The sequence below is a fragment of the Myxocyprinus asiaticus genome, chromosome 9, assembly GCF_019703515.2.
Source record: "Myxocyprinus asiaticus isolate MX2 ecotype Aquarium Trade chromosome 9, UBuf_Myxa_2, whole genome shotgun sequence".
NCBI classification, from domain to species: domain Eukaryota; kingdom Metazoa; phylum Chordata; class Actinopteri; order Cypriniformes; family Catostomidae; genus Myxocyprinus; species Myxocyprinus asiaticus.
This window is the reverse complement of record NC_059352.1, coordinates 50569930-50588261: the sequence shown is the minus strand read 5'-3', so window position 1 is coordinate 50588261 and position 18332 is coordinate 50569930.

The following is an 18332-nucleotide window of genomic DNA, read 5'->3' as shown; positions in this document are numbered from 1 at the left end:
GTCATTGTTGCATTGTTGCTAAAAGCGCATTCTCTTTTTGCCAGAAAGTGAAAAAAGAGATAAAGAAAGAAAAAATGTTTTTTTCCATCTAAAATCACTTCACATCACATAATTTTTACGATCTCTGTGCAAAATTTCCAGGAGGACTTGAACGCACTATTTGTAGCCCTAAATAGAAATAATTAAGAGTAAACAATAACTTCATAATTTTGACCAAAAAAAAAAAAAAAAAAACCTTGAAAATGTTTATGTGCTTGAATTATAAATGTACTCTTTTTTTTTTAATTGTATGTTGATAGTTTAAGGTTAAATGTGTTACAATTTGTATATTATTATTGTTTCTATTTTTATTTTATTTGTATTAATTTGTTCTATTTTTAGTTTAAATTAAACTATCTTTTTAAAGGTTAATGCTCTACCGAGATTTAAATCAACAAAACTGACCTCCCGACCCTAAACCTTAAACCTAAACCTAACCGATAGTGTCAGAAAAAGCAAATGTGAGATACAAATGCAGTTAGGTCAATGACGTGATTGAATGATTAAAAAAAACACAAAACAATCACTTAAATATATCCCACTCATTTTTTACAGATCATTTGCTGTAATCCTGTGAAAACTTAACTCAAAAATTAATGATATTTGTAAAGAAATATATATATATATATACATATATTACCTTAAAATGTGTTTAAAAACCTTTTTGAAATGAATGATTAAGTTGTGTACACCCTCCTGTTTTAAAAGTGTAGAGAAAGTATTTAAAAACCTTTTACTAGATGGTTACACAACATGACATTTTTAAAGTCATTAAATACATTTTAAAATGATTTTTTATTTTATTTTATTTTGTTATGTATAATCACCACAAACAACCTTATTTTTTCAATGACCCTGTTGTGGAAGCATCCGTGTCATTTTGTGGTGCTTCTATGACACTTTTGGCTCACGTTTCGTAAGGTTGCTTAGTCATTATTTTAACATTGGATAAATGACACACTTCAGCTTTAAAGTCATCATGAAACACGATTTACTTTCTTAATAGACATTCCTGGTCTTAGTGTGGCGAATGCCATTTCATGTTGATTTAAGATGGTAAGATTTTGTAATGACCAACATCAGAAACACCATGTTTACGTTCTTACCAATAAAAGAGATGTTTTCAAATGATCTTAGTCTACACCAAATCACACTGATGGGTTTAAGCCAACTATCTATAACATCTAAAATGGCTTTGATCATTTTAAGCAGAGCCTTTGAATTTTGAAAATAACCTCAGAGTCTCCACCCTTCAGTCGTGTTTTTCGAGTTTCTGTGGATTAACATAATTCCTCTTACTTCCAATTTAAATGTACTGGCACAAGTTGTTCAACCTAGTAATTCCTCTTGAAAGGATCAATCTAGTATATTCTACAAAATTAATATTAATTCAATTGGATCAGAGGAAGTAGACTAGCCCTGTCATCACTTTTTCTTTTCCATTCTCCTAGAAAAAACCACTAGAAATAGTTTGATAAATGCATTATTTTCTGTCCGTGTTGACATGTTTCCTGTTGAAAAAGGACGCTGGGGCGGGACAAAATTATTTTGTCAAATTTAGGGGCATTTAAATGGCCTCAAAGCTAAAAGACATGGACTAAAAGTAAGTTTTTATTTCATAGGGTCTTTTAAGTCAACATGAAATGCAGTTTGCAAAACAACCCTCTATGGACAAGTTGGAGAAACAATCGCGACATGTAAGCGAAATTCCAAATAAAACAATAATTTAATAATTGTATTATAAAAATAATAATTTAGAGGCTAATATATCAAAAGTACCATGTAAAAACATTAAGTTTTGTTAAAATCATAGATGCGGCATGAGACTATTTGTGAAATTCTTCCATATTTGCAATGTTTCTTGAAGTTAAAATATTTCATAATGGATGACTGTCCCTTTAAATATTTATATGTGCACCTTTATTATACTTATTACATTACTACATTTTGTAACATTATTGTTTATCTGCACTTGTATGATTTACAAGTATTTACTTTGATATGTGTAACAAGCGCTAAAATGGTACTGTCTCTTTAAGAGAACCAGCTGCTCCACAAGCAGATGTTTACGGTGTGGTACACTGTGGTTTTCCCTCATCCATGCAATGTATGATTAGAATTAATGTATATTTTCTTGCTTTTTGATCACCAACTGACTGTAAATAACAGAAAGTTTTGTAAAAGAGACATGAAATGAGGGCCTGGTTATCTCAGTGAGTATTGACGCTGACTATCACCCCTGGAGTCGCGAGTTCGAATCCAAGGTGTGCTGAGTGACTCCAGCCAGGTCTCCTAAGCAACCAAATTGGCCCGGTTGCCAGGGAGGGTAGAGTCACATGGGGTAACCTCCTCGTGGTCGTGATTAGTGGTTCTCGCTCTCAATGGGGTGTGTGGTAAGTTGTGCGTGGATCGCAGAGAGTAGCTTGAGCCTGTACATGCTGTGAGTCTCCGCGGTGTCATGCACAACGAGTCACGTGATAAGATGTGCGGATTGACAGTCTCAGAAGCGGAGGCAACTGAGACTTGTCCTCCACCACCCGGATTTAGGTGAGTAACCGCGCCACCACGAGGACCTGCTAAGTAGTGGGAATTGGGCATTCCAATTTGGGAGAAAAGGGGAGAAAAATAAATAAATAAATAAATAAATAAAGAGACATGAAATGAAAATAGAGTGTGTGGATCTCTTCTTTGGACACAAAATACATGGAACGAGCCAAATGGAAACTTTTACATGCATAATGTGTATTGACTTGCGTGTACAAATATTTATTGAACAAGTTCTCAAATTAAAATCTACAAGCTCTCAAGTTTTGCAACACTTTTACTTTCTAACAGATGTCCAACAGGCGCATTACTGGTCTGTAGCAATGCTGTAAAATGGAGAATGTTGTGAAAACAGTCCGTGGAAAAGTTTAAGCAAAATCAGAGTTGACATAGTTAAATGCAATGTAAAGGTAACTATGGCATATCACATCTCAACTAAAGCGATGGTGACAGCGTGATCACGACACCTCAGGACCCACCGCAGCCAAATAAGGTCAATTTCCATCAGAGTGCATGTTTACAAGTCACAGTACACAGTAAAAGACAAGGCTAAATCCAGCTGAGCTTCTGAAATGACAGCTTTTTCTTCAGTAAAATGATCGCTTTAAGTTATTCACCACTACACAGCTCAGTCACTGCCCAGTGAAATCTGAACATTTACTAGCAAGTGGCTAATAACAGACATATTTTATACACAAAGCACGAAATTTGGTCGCATATGCAAGTGGTTTACTCGCAATGTAGAGGGCTGTTGGAGGAAAGAAGTTTAAAAAAATAAGAGGGCTTGGTGACGTCAGCCAAAATGTAAAGTTGTTTCTGAGGTGGAGAAAGTTATTACATTTAGATGAAAGATTACAAAGACAAACATTGTTTTTATTTGGAATAAGACCAGCGTTAACAGGGTCAGTAAATGGGTTCATTTTGATTTCAAGTTGACTTTAAAGAAAATCCCACAATTGTCTTTATAACACTGTGTCTTCATGGAAATGCTTGATCACTGAATTCATAAACATATAGAACTGCATTTATTTTCGCTCTGAATTAGGTTTGCATTAATGCCCTGCTTTGATTTAAACACATGCACTGATATTCAGCTACAGTATTTGTATTCTTTTACAAAATGAGTGAAGCCTAAAATAGGCCCAAGTGTGCAGCTTGACCTAATTGCTATCGCTGCAGCTGTCACTTAAGAGAGAGACAGATGAGAGAGAGAGACAGACAAGAGGCCAAAGCATTCAGGCTGAAAGAGAGAAAGAGGAAGATATAAAGGACAGAAAAGAAAGAGTGAGTTCAATAGGACCCTGATGGCCCCTGAGAGCCACTGAATGAACTGTCACTTGTAAGTCAGAGATAAGACCACCATAACACACAGACACACACACAATGGCCCACATTTGATGTGATGGTACCTGCCACAGAAATAAACCTTGTTCCAATATCTAGGGAGCTGCTTGTATCCTAACTGGAATGGAACCTCATAAGTGATTGATTTGGAACGCTCTACATAGGCAGCAACAACAAACTGCACTCCTCACATGAAGTACACAAGAGACTCATGACTGATTTAAATGGTACAGACTATGCCAAAGGAATAACGCTAGACTAATATATATAAATATACACTGATGAGCCAAAACATTATGACCACCTTAAATGCTGTTGGTCCTCCATGTGCTGCCAAAACAGTGCTGACCTGCCGAGACATGGACTCTACAAGACCCCTGAAGGTGTCCTGTGATTATCTAGCATTAAAATATTAGCAGCAGATCCTTCAAGTCCTGTAAGTTACAAGGTGGAGCCGCCGTGGATCGGACTTGTTGGTCCAGCACATCCCACAGACGCTCAATCGGATTGAGATCTGGGGAATTTGGAGGCCAGGGCAACACCTTGAACTCTTCATCATGTTCCTCAAATTATTCCCGAACAATGTGTGCAGTGTGGCAGGGCGCATTATCCTGCCAAAAGAGGCCACTGCCATCAGGGTATACCATTGACACGAAGAGGTGTATTTGGTCTGCAACGATGTTTAGGTAAATGGCACGTGTCAAATTGACGTCCACATGAATGGCTGGACCCAGAGCATCACACTCCCTCCACCGGCTTGTCGTCTTCCCACTGTGCATCCTGGTGCCATCACATCCCCAGGTAAACGGCACACATGTACACGACCGTTCACATGATGTAAAAGAAAACAGGACTCATCGGACCAGGTAACCTTCTTCCACTGCTCCAAGGTCCAGTTCCGATGCTCGCGTGCCCATTTGTAGGCACTTTCGGCAGTGGGCTGGGGTCATCTTGGGGACTATGGCCGATCTGTGGCTACACAGCCCCATACGCAGCAGGGTGTGATGCACTATGTGTTGTGACACAATCCTCCCATAACCATCATTAAAATTTTCTGTGACTTGTGCCACAGTAGACCTTCTGTCGTTTCGGACGGCATAGCCTTCGTTGCCCTCGTGCATTGATGAGCCTTGGGCGCCCAACACCCTGTCACCGGTTTGTGGTTTGTCCCTCCTCAGACCACTGTCGGTAGGTACTCACCACTGCTGATCTGGAGTGCCCCACAAGCCTTGCTGTTTCTGAGATGCTCTGACGCAGTCGTCTGGCCATAACAATTTGGCCCTTGTCAAAGTCGCTCAGGTCTTTACTCCGGCCCATTTCTCCGCATTCAACATGTTGACTACGAGAACTGATTGTTCACTTACCATCTAATCTACCCAAACCTGGACATGTGGCCTTGTTAGGAGATGATCAACGTTATTCGCTTCACCTGTGAGTGGTCATAATGTTCTGGTTTATCGGTGTATGTAGTATACACACATCTGAGTTAAAATAGTCGTTTTTACTTAATTTGATCTAATTAATAATTAATTATGAGTATATTTATATACTGACTCCGTAGGCAGCTCACTAGGTTTTGGAACAGAACATCAACGTTAGACTTTATAAAAGCTCGTCTCTTCTCACCTGCTGTGCTCTTTGGGGACGGAGCGGCACATTTCTGAGGTTAATTCATGAGGTAGACAGAGGATACAGGAACTACAGTGACACTGCAGCTTTATTCCCAGTTTTCACAGTGATAAAAGAACATCAGAGCTGCCTGGCCGGATGTGTCCTTGATCCGCAGTGATGAACCAGTTATGGGCATTCTGATGGCTGTAATCCAGTCATGATTGGTTAATAGGCTGACTAAACATCTGGAGTAAATATTGTATTTCTTTCCACGGTTGCTTTCTCCTCTAATGCTTGCATAAGTCTTATCTTCAAATATTAGCTTGTTGTTTTTATGTTTTCATGTTAAAAGGGATAGTTCCACCAAAAATATAAAGTCATCTGATCCAACTGATTTTTTTTAGTCAGATAGCACTAGTGTGGATTATCTAATGATCTATGCATCTGATTACAATGTGTGTGGGCTTTTATTAAAGATATTTACCTCCTCTAAGTAATGGTATGTGATATTTTATGTACTGTTTATTTTTCGTGAAGTTATAAGCAAAAATGCTGCTTATAAGCAACACCTGTTTACATGTATGTCAAAGACATGTACTTAGCTAATACTCACTATATTTTTGTAGGCTGGTTGTATTCTACACTTTGAGAGCTTTCCAACAACATATGACACATGGCTATTTGAAGAGTTTGATGTTTTTACTGATTACAATAAAATGTACAGTGCAAAATTATTAATAAATTATCAAAACAAAACACTTCTGATTTGTCTGAAAATTTCAAAGCACTTGTTCAGTTTTGGTCATAATGCCAACATGCATTGTAAAGTAGAGCTTCTAAGCTTTCAAACAACACCTATTTTGTGATGGTTTTTCTCGGCAGACCCCAATCTGAGTTTAAAGGGTTGAAAAAAATAGGCTTTCGTAAGGCTTTCGGTAGATTTTGGAACTGACATCTGGGGGAGGTAATCGATAAATAAAGAACAAAAAAAAATGTCATTGAGACACTACATGCTTAAATGGGTGACGTTAAATGCTCTTGCTAGTGAAACCTATGAAACACCATATTATAGATAAAGAGCAGGAAAAAAAATCAGTTTAATCAGCAGTTGTCGTGATAACGAATTTTACAGCCTGTTATTGTCGTATAGTCACAAAATACCCTTCCTGATCTCACAGTCATCTACAGAGACAGACGTCTGAGTCCTCAGACATGTTTAAGGGGATGAATGTTATGGGTCTTAAAGGGGCAGGTTTAACAGCTTTTTCTTTTAATCCCACTTTAATCCCATCTGTAGGCTCAGTGAATCTTATTAGACATAAATCTCTCATCATAGACTTATACAGCAACTTAGTTTTTCATTTTACTTACAGCTGTTATTGCAGATCACACAGTTTAAACATATTAGTTCAAGCCACTTAAAGAAACACAGCAAACTATGTTCTGGCCCTGCAGTGAGTGGAATGATATATATTATAGTCTTTGCATATATATATTTATATAGTTGTGTGCTGGTCAGAAACATGGCTATGAATGAGGAAAGACAGACCTCACCAGAACTGTTGCTTACATTTCAATAAAATATGAAAAATCACCAGTAAAATCTGACAATTGTGTCTTTAGCTCAAATCACATGAAAAATGAAAAATTATTACATTTGCTCCAGCTAATGCATGCACGTCCTAGACCAAAAAGACCAGTAATGCCTTTACCAATAAGATGATTGGCTCTATTCCTACAGCTGCCATATTGAGGGTTGATATTTCTCCCATTCATTTTTCTCCCTGATCTAACCCTCTTTTCTCATGTCCCACCCCTCACTCACATCCCACCCCTTCTCTAGCTGACCCAATGCCCTTCTCTGATACCACACCCCTTTCTATATCAGCTCCACCCTTTCTCTATCAGCCCTACCCCCATTTTTCATGCCACGCCCCTTTGAATCTCAGACCAACCCCTTAATATCAAATCCCACCCCTTTCTCCATCAGCTGTAACCCTCTTCGCTCATACCACACTCCTTTCCATCTCAGGCCCCACCCCTTTCTCTATCCGCCCAAGCCTCTTCTCTCATGCCACATCCCTTTTAATTCTAGGCACCACCCCATTCCCTATCAGCCCATCCCCCATTTATCATACCACACCCCTTTCCATCTCAGACACACCCCTTTATCTATTAGCCACACCCCTTTCCATCTCAGACCACACCCCTTTCTATATCAGCCCAAGCCTCTTCTCTCATGCCACATCCCTTACTCACAAATCCCACCCCTCACTCTCAGGCTTCACCCCTTTCCCTCATCATATCAAACCCTCTTCTCTCATATCACACACCTTTTCAACCTCAGGCCCCACCCCTTTATCTATCTGCCCATCCCTCTTCTCTCATGGCACTCCCTTTTTAATTCCAGACACCACCCCTTTTGCTCTCAGCCCATGGTTCCAACTCTCTAATCAATAACTCAGATTGGTCATGCAGTATGCAGTGAGATTATACACGATAAAGCAAGATTAATCTCATTCTCAAACATTTGTTCTAAATCTATAATTATGGAGACTATGATTTTTAAAACGTATGTTATTCAGTTGTAATGGTGTTAATAAAACATAGCAGGAAGCATTATATGAACTAATTTGAGTGTGATTGCTCAGATTGAAATAGTTAATGGATGGTTTGAATTAATGTGAATGTTGATGCAAATTACTCAGGGAATAAAATGGAACAGAAGTTTCATGTCTTATCTAAATGTGATGGCAGCTTGGCAGGAGGAGATTATAACAGAATGGGGTTGTTTTGCCAGTAATACAGACAGAGAGAGAGAGAGGGAGGAAAAGCAAGAACAAAATGGGTGAGAGAGAGAGAAAGTGGAGGAAGACAGCTGTATTACAGTAATCTAAAACAGATTATTGAGCACAGACAGAGAGGAAGCTAAACCCATCACAGTACCCTCACTTCCTGTGCCAGTGCATGTGCCCTCTCTCTCTATGTCACACAGACACACACACATTGTTCTTTCTTCCTCCTCCAAGCCGTCTGTGAGAAATTACTGCTGTAAGAGAGAATCTCATGAAAACGTCCAGATCACATTTCACCTAAGGAAATCAAAAGTTTTGCGTTAAAAAGAAAGCCTATTTTTAGAACCATTAAAATGATATGCATTGTAACGTTGTTTTCATGACAATTAAAGGGATAGTTCAATAAAAAAGAAAAAAATTTCATTATTTACTCACCCTCACGTTTTTTTTTTGTTTGTTTGTTTGGTTTTTTTTGTGTGATCCGATACCAAGTACTATCAAGGCCAATATTGATACCAATACAGACACCTCTATTAAATTGATTAATGTATTTAATTTGTAATTTTTTTGCGATTTCTGACGATAAAATGTTTTTATTTTATTTTTTAATATTTAACATATCACAATTTTATAAACGTATAGGTTTAAACTGCAAATTATCAGACATCTTTTTTTGTTTATAATTTTCAATACTTGAAAACAAGATGTTAAATTTAATTACAAATAAAGTGATTATAATAACATTTTCAAACTAGATTTGAATTAAAATAAGCGCTGTGACTGCTTATGCCAGTGCGTTAAGATGAGCGGAAGGACAAATAGATCCAATCATACATAACTATTTGCTAATGTAATTCTTTTTTTATTTTTTTTTCAATTTGAATCTAATGAAGTGCAATAATTTTCATGGTAAATACAAATACAACATGATAATTGTACATAAGAACTAATTACACATGCAAACACAACAATGACTAAAGGTTTGCATAGCATGCAGGCATGATTTTAGTAATGAGATTTCACAGAATGTGTTTCATTCTGTGTCATTTGAGTCATCATTGAGTCTGTATCATGTACCACACCCCATTCCATCTTAGGTCACACCCCTTTCTATATCAGCCCAACCTTCATCTCTCATTCCACACCCCTTTCAATATCAGGCCCTACCCTACCTGACCATTTCTCATGCCACACCCCTTTGAATCTCAGACCAACCCTGTTCTCTCATGCCACACCCCTTACTCTCAAATCCCACCCCTTTCCCTATCAGCTCATAACTCATATGTAACAGTCACCAATCACATGTCTCTCTGCCCAAATATGGATGATTTTTTGCACTGATATGAACCCAATCCGATTGGTTTAGCGTTTCATGATGCTACAGCATTTTCGATTAAGTCATCTGACACAGGAAAGCTAACGTGTTTTCTGACAGATTGCAAGATGCTGTGTGCACATTGTGCTTAGTGTCAATTATCAAATGATCTATGCATCTGATTACCTTGTGGCTATACTTTTGAAAGAGTGAGTATTTTAACGTTTACGGATTGGCACCATTTGCTTCCATAGTAAATGTCTCACTGTAACCCAGATTTGTACTTTTTTAAAGAAAATTAGCGACGAGTCAGAATTAATTTCTGTGGTAATTAACATTAAGCCACAAATGCTGTTGATTGAGCTTAACTTGTATTGAACCCGGAATCCTTTAATTGTCATGGAATTAAAGTCCCAATGATATTTTTAAAAATTAGAATCTCTCTCTCTCTCTCTCTCTCTCTCGCATCACATCTTCATGGTTTTGTCATCCACTGCCCCATGTCTTCCCCATCCCCCCATCTCTCTCTCTCTCTCCTGTTTTTTACCCTTTCCCCATCTCTCTCTCTCTCTCTCTCTCTCCCTCTCCCACAGTGGCCTAGCTTGAGCAGCATCCTGTCTCCATGACGATGGCTGTAGGCTTCTCTTTTCATTTCAAGGTCACCACTGTGAGAGACAGAGAGAGAGAGAGAGAGAGAGATGCATTTCCATGTTGGTTTGCTGTATATTGCAAATACAATAGGGAATTGTATAAACAAAGTTAAACATATACAGCTCTGTCATAGTTTTCTTTATTTTGGATGTACTGACTCATTAAAGATTGTTCGGGTCTATTGGAATTAAATTGATCATTCATCATGAATGGAGATGTTAAAATCCGTTACCACTTGATTATCACCAGAGACTATTTAGAAGAGACAGGCCACATCTATTAAAATGAATGGGAGAAATTTGAATGCCCAACTGCAGCCAATGGTCAACGGATGTAGAAAGGAAGTCCCGCCTTACAGGTAAAAGAGCCAATCACCTTTTAGATGCAGACATCGCCTGTCAATCAACTTGAGAACATGGATGCGCATTAGCTATACAAGCCGGGAAAATTCAGTTTTTTAGCGTAATCTGAGGTAAAGAAGCACAATTTATGATACCAGTGTTGTCAGATTTTACTGCTTTTTTTAAATGTGTTCTTTTATCGTAATCTTGACCAACTGTTTTTGAGATTTCGGTCTTTCTCCATTCAAGTAGATAGGTCTTGACTGGAAATAGCCTCCCGAGAGCGTTCCAAAGTTGGCCGACAGTGGACTGACTTGCTAGAAAGGCTTTGATATGACTTTAACAAGAAACTTACTTAAGAGCACGCTCATTTTGAACGATTATGAAAATGGTTTAATTAAAATAGTTGATAAAATAGTTGGGTAAAATAGGTGATACCACAATAATAGATCATAAAAAAAGATAATTGCACAGCAGTGTTGGTATCTGACTCTTTGTACACACAGAAACATTGAAGAATTTAGCAGAATTGTGTGTAGACTTTATGATCATATGCTAATAACTGTTTGCAGCTCAAATTTGAACTATTGGTCCAAAACTCCATATCTCACCCTTACTAAAAACTGTGGTGCCATATTTATATATAATGGTATTTACTGTACATGCTACTCCAAGGTACTAAAAATACCTTGGCACCTTGGTCCATGGCACATGCCCAAAAAACATGGTATTACCATGCTACATGAAAAATAAACGTGTTTACCATGGATCTGTGTCCATTGTTAGTGTCATGACCTGAATTTGCTTCTGAGGGTAAGTAACAACATTATCATCTTTTTAAATTACCATCCAAAGCAAAAAGTTGGTCAGGATTTAAACTGATTAAACACTGATTAGAAAAGGTTGGTTTTGTTAAAATGAAAGTTTATTGTTGTAAATTGAAGTGTGGTTTTGAGAGGGTAACTCATGAAATATCCAGTATTGTTGAAGATGTAACTGAGGACACATCAGCGAGCTAAAAGAAGCTCAAACAGGACAAACGAGACCTGAATGAGATCACAAAACTAGAGCAAGAAGTGGAGCAAAAATTAGAGCTACGGCATGACAAAGCCCAGCGCAGAATTCCCCCGACTGAATGCTTTTATACTGCCGCAGCTTCACAGGAACGCTGACCATAAGAGTCTGTACAAACTCTGATATTGGCTTCTTTTTTCGTGTTTTGGTAGAATGTGCGTAAATGTCATGATTGTAATGCTACAGCGTAAAAATGGCCCTAAAAATAGACTTCATTTTATATGTGAAAAATATCTTTTTTTTTTGTTTGTTTATTTTTTATTTTTTTGAGTAAATTATCTTGACAGGTTTCTTGCAAATCTCACTTGTATTGTTTAATTTTGTTCGGTTGTGTTTGCTGTCAAGGTTTGCAACTTATTATAAAAAAAATCGACTGTGAAGAAAAACATAAAATAACAAATGCAACAAATTGCAGAACTCTGGCAGAACAGAACAGTGTCAAGAAAAAGTATGTGAACCCTTTGGATTTAGCTGGTTTCCTGCATTAATTGGTCATAAAATGTGACCTCATCTTCATCAAAGTCACAAGTATAGACAAACACAATGTACTTCAGCTAACAACACAGTGCTGTGGGAAAAGTAAGTGAACCCTTGGATTTAATAACCGGTTGATCCTCTTTTGGCAGCAGTAACCTCAACCAAGTGTTTCTGGTAGTTGCGGATTAGACGTGCACAACGATCAGAAGAAATTTTGGACCATTCTTCCTTACAGAACTGCTTCAGCTCAGCCATATTCTTAGGATGTTTGGTGTGAACAGCTCTCTTGAGGTCATTCCACAGCATCTCTATTGGGTTAAGGTCTGGACTCTGACTGGGACACCCCAAAAGGTGGATTTTCTTTTTTTGAAGCCATTCTGTAGTGGATTTACTTTGATGTTTAGGGTCACTGTCCTGCTGCATCACCTACTGTAACTTCTGCTGAGCTTCAGCTGGCACACAGACACCCCGACATTATCCTGTAGGATATCTTGATAAACTTGGGAGTTCATTTTACCCTCGATGATGGCAAGTGGTCAAGGCCCGAAGCAGCAAAGCAGCCCAAAATCATGATGCTCCCTCCACCATACTTCACCATTGGGATGATATTTTCATGTTATAGCTGTCACTCTAGGGTTCTTTTTTACCTCATTGAGCATTCCGCGGTGTGCTCTTTGAGTCATCTTGGATGGACGGCCACTTCTAGAGAGAGTACCCACAGTACTAAATCATCTCCATTTATAGACAGTTTGTCTAACTGTGGACAGATGAACATCTAAACTCTTCAAGATAACTTTGTAACCCTTTCCAGCTTTATGCAAAGCAATAGTTCTTAATCTTAGGTCTTCTGAGATCTCTTTTTTGTGAGGCATGGTCCACGTCAGCAGATGCTTCTTGTGAATAGCAAACTCAAAATGTTTGAGTGCTTTTTATAAGTCAAAGTAGCTCTAACCCACACCTCCATTAATTGGATGCCAGGTTTGCCAACTCCTGACTCTAATTAGCTTTTGTTGATGTCATTAGCCTAGGGGTTCACAAACTTTTTTCCAACCTACACTGTTAATGTTTGAATGATGTATTCAGTATGTACAAAAACAATACAATAACTTATGTGTTATTAGTTAAAACAGATTGTGTTTGTTCATTATTGTAACTGACACATACTGTTTCTTGCCACTGATATATATATATATATATATATATATATATATATATATATATATATATATATATATATATATACACACTGATGAGCCAAAACATTATGACCACTCACAGGTGAAGCAAATAACATTGATCATCTCCTAACAAGGCTATATTGTCAATGTCTGGGTAGATTAGATGGTAAGTGAACAATCAGTTCTTGTAGTCAACGTGTTGAATGCAAGAGAAATGGGCCGGAGTAAAGACCTGAACGACTTTGACAAGGGCCAAATTATTATGGCCAGACGACTGGGTCAGAGCATCTCTGAAACAGCAAGGCTTGTGTGGTGCTCCCAGTCAGTGGTGAGTACCTACCGACAGTGGTCCGAGGAGGGACAAACCACAAACCGGTGACAGGGTGTTGGGCGCCCAAGGCTCATCAATGCACGAGGGCAAAGAAGGCTATCCCGTCTTGTGGCACAAATCACAGAACATTTTAATGATGGTTATGGGAGGAATGTGTCACAACACATAGTGCACACATAACTGCTGCGTATGGAACTGTGTAGCCACAGACCGGTCAGAGTGCCCATGAGGACCCCTGTCCACTGTCGAAAGGGCCTACAATGGGCATGCGAGCGTCGGAACTGGACCTTGAGTAGTGGAAGAAGGTCACCTGGTTTGATTAATCATGTTTTCTTTTACATCATGTGTGATGAAGAGTTCAAGGTGTTGCCCTGGCCTCCAAATACCCCAGATCTCAATCTGATTGAGCATCTGTAGGATGTGCTGGACCAACAAGTCCGATCCATGGTGGCTCCACCTCACAAATTACAGGACTTGAAGGATCTGCTGCTAATGTTTTGGTGCCAGATACCACAGGACACCTTCAAGGGTCTATTAGAGTCCATACCTCGGCGGGTCGGTGCTGTTCAACAGCATGTTAGGCAGGTGGGACCAACAGCATATTAGCATATTATATATATAATTTATTATATTATTATATATTTTCACACAAAAAATGACTAAATATTTTCAAGAATTTTATTACAGTGATATTTGACTATTTCTGACCATATAATAAGATAAAAAATATGGTGAAATTTTTTGGGGGGGAATTTTGTGGCTTTTAGTCAATGTCTGTTAGCTCTGAAGTCATCTATATACTTGTGTACTCCTAGAAGTTGACAAAATGAACCTTTAGCAGATATACCTATATAATTCAAATACATTTCAGTCTCTCTCGTCTAGAAAAACGATATTGATGACATCATCTTGCACTCAGGGGCATAATCAAATTTGTGTCCAATAAAATGAGCTCTAGAATGAGAATGTCCCTCCCCCTAAGAACACATGCATCTCATTAGCATAGTAAGTAGCAAATCATGGTTTGCGGTTATGACATATAAATAACAAAGGGACAAGCCCTTCGAAATGTCCCAGTTTCCTGTTTCAATAGCTCATCAGCTGCACTCATCAAGCCATTTAATGGGGTTTTGCAATATAATTGCTCTGTTCTACTCACAGTAATACTTTCTGATTTTATGGCAGTGCAGATAATTGAACCTCATTAATTAGTGTCATGTATGCAAAATGCACATCAAAGCACAGACTCTTTTAGTTAGTTTGTTTGAAAGATCTGACATGCAATGACATCTTTGAATAATTATGATGTTTAAAACCCAAGTTGTAACATTTAAATGCATTGATATTGACTGATAATGTGTTCTGTTGATTTGTGCATATGATTAAGCACAAATATTCTTCTACTTTACCTTATAAGGTAGTTGTCCATATTTTTTAGTATTGTTTAAATTGGATGATATTTGCACTTTAAATTGTTCCGTTTCAAAAGGGGGAAAAAATCCTGAAGGCTAGAGTCCTAATTAAATTGTTTCATCTCAGCAGCGTTTCTGATCAAATGCCTGTCAAACTATGATTCATGTTTGGGTCAGTTAAACAACCGCATGGTCCATGAATTCACTCAGTCAAGTTATAAATGAGTGCAGATATGAGCTGTTCGGGGAGTCGTGGATTTCTGAAATTGCATCTGCTGAATCATGCAGTTGAAATATCGTTCAGTCCAGAAGGGAATTCAGGCTTAAATGTATGAATTACAGGGCAATTTAATTTCAAAGGTAGAAGGGAAGTTTTATCTGTAGAAAGTTTCGGACGAGGGAGTAAAGGCATTATGGATGGGTTTTTGCTGGGGCTGTCAATCGATTAAAATATTTAATCGAATTAATTACATGGTATGCAGATTAATTAATTGCATTCATAAATATTTGCTTAGAAAGCCCCTCAAATAGCAATAGTTCAATATATAATGATTAAATAATTATAGTTATATTTAAATTATATATATATATATATATATATATATATATATATATATATATATATATATATATATATATATATACAGTGGTGTGAAAAAGTGTTTGCCCCCTTCCTGATTTCATATTTTTTTGCATGTTTGTTACACTTAAATGTTTCAGATCATCAAAAAAGTTTAAATATTAGTCAAAGATAACACAAGTAAACACAAAATGCAGTTTTTAAATGAAGGTTGTTATTATTAAGGGAAAACAAAATCCAAACCTACATGGCCCTGTGTGAAAAAGCGATTGCCCCCTAAGCCTAATAACTGGTTGGGCCACCCTTAGCAGCAACAACTGCAATCAAGCGTTTGCGATAACTTGCAGTGAGTCTTTTACAGCGCTGTGGAGGAATTTTGGCCCACTCATCTTTGCAGAATTGTTGTAATTCGGCCACATTGGAGGGTTTTCGAGCATGAACTGCCTTTTTAAGGTCATGCCACAGCATCTCAATAGGATTCAGGTCAGGACTTTGACTAGGCCACTCCAAAGTCTTCATTTTATTTTTCTTCAGCCATTCAGAGGTGGACTTGCTGGTGTGTTTTGGATCATTGTCCTGCTGCAGAACCCAAGTTCGCTTCAGCTTGAGGTCACGAACAGATGGCCGGACATTCTCCTTCAGGATTTTTTGGTAGACGGCAGAATTCATGGTTCCATTTATCACAGCAAGTCTTCCAGGTCCTGAAGCAGCAAAACAGCCCCAGACCATCACACTACCACCACCATATTTTACTTTTGGTATGGTGTTCTTTTTCTGAAATGCGGTGTTACTTTTACGCCAGATGTAATGGGACACACACCTTCCAAAAAGTTCAACTTTTGTCTCGTCAGTCCACAGAGTATTTTCCCAAAAGTCTTGGGGATCATCAAGATGTTTTCTGGCAAAAATGAGACGAGCCTTAATGTTCTTTTTGCTCAGCAGTGGTTTTCGTCTTGGAACTCTGCCATGCAGGCCATTTTTGCCCAGTCTCTTTCTTATGGTGGAGTCATGAACACTGACCTTAACTGAGACAAGTGAGGCCTGCAGTTCTTTGGATGTTGTTGTGGGGTCTTTTGTGACCTCTTGGATGAGTCGTCGCTGCGCTCTTGGGGTAATTTTGGTCGGCCGGCCACTCCTGGGAAGGTTCACCACTGTTCCATGTTTTCGCCATTTGTGGATAATGGCTCTCACTGTGGTTCTCTGGAGTCCCAAAGCTTTAGAAATGGCTTTATAACCTTTTACAGACTGATAGATCTCAATTACTTCCTTTCTCATTTGTTCCTGAATTTCTTTGGATCTCAGCATGATGTCTAGCTTTTGAAGATCTTTTGGTCTACTTCACTTTGTCAGGCAGGTCCTATTTAAGTGATTTCTTGATTGAGAACAGGTGTGGCAGTAATCAGGCCTGGGTGTGGCTAGAGAAATTGAACTCAGGTGTGATAAACCACAGTTAAGTTATGTTTTAACAGGTGGGGCAAACACTTTTTCACACAGGGCCATGTAGGTTTGGATTTTGTTTTCTCTTAATAATAACAACCTTCATTTAAAAACTGCATTTTGTGTTTACTTGTGTTATCTTTGACTAATATTTAAACTTGTTTGATGATCTGAAACATTTAAGTGTGACAAACATGCAAAAACATAAGAAATCAGGAAGGGGGCAAACACTTTTTCACACCACTGTACATATATATATATATATATATATATATATATATATATATATATATATATATATATATGTATATAAATTGTGATACAGATGCATTATATTATTTTGTCACACAAGTAAAGCATGAAAAAAGTCAATACAAAAAGTGGCTTTAGAATTCAATATATTGTTTATTTCCATTTTATTGAACATAAGCCAATCAGTGGCCTACAGTTCAGAATTCGTCAATCAGTCTGAGATTAATTATAAGGGCTTGTTTAAGGATGTGTCAATGTACACCTGATTCAGACGGATGCTTTTGGAGCGTCTTGGTTGTGTTGCATCATAAACGTATTGTTTTTAGATCACTGTGTCAAGTTAAACATAATTTGAAACTTAGAAAAACACGTCTTGAGATCCCTGTATTCGGATTTGCGCTCCATCAAGCTGTGTTTGTATGCAAGTATGTGTCCTCATCTTGTGCTGTCTGCTGTCAGTAAGTGTGGTTTGTTCTCTGTATTAAGCTGCTCGTTGTCTATACAGCTGGAGTTTCGCTTACTGCCCCCTGGAGAAAACAGATGGTACTGCAAGCTTGAATTGCTCATGAATATTCTTTATTATGGTTCGGGGACGTGATTAATTGCGTATATTTTTTTAATGCTTTATTTTTTGTATAATTAATCACACAGAATTAACATTAGCCCTAGTTTTTACTGTTCTTTTTACTATAATCATGCCACTGTAACTGGAACATTTATTGTTGACACTGTACATACACGCACACGTTTTATATATCTTGTTGAATTTTTTTTTTTTGCGATTTTGAACTTAAGTAAATATTACATGACAAAATTATGTTAACTTCAGGAATAGGGTTCATTTTACTAAAAAAAAGAAAACCTTAAAAAAAAAAGTTCATTTTATGACTCTCTTTTCACAGCAATTAATTTCCTGATTCCTCATCTCTCAAATCTCCATTGGTGTTATAT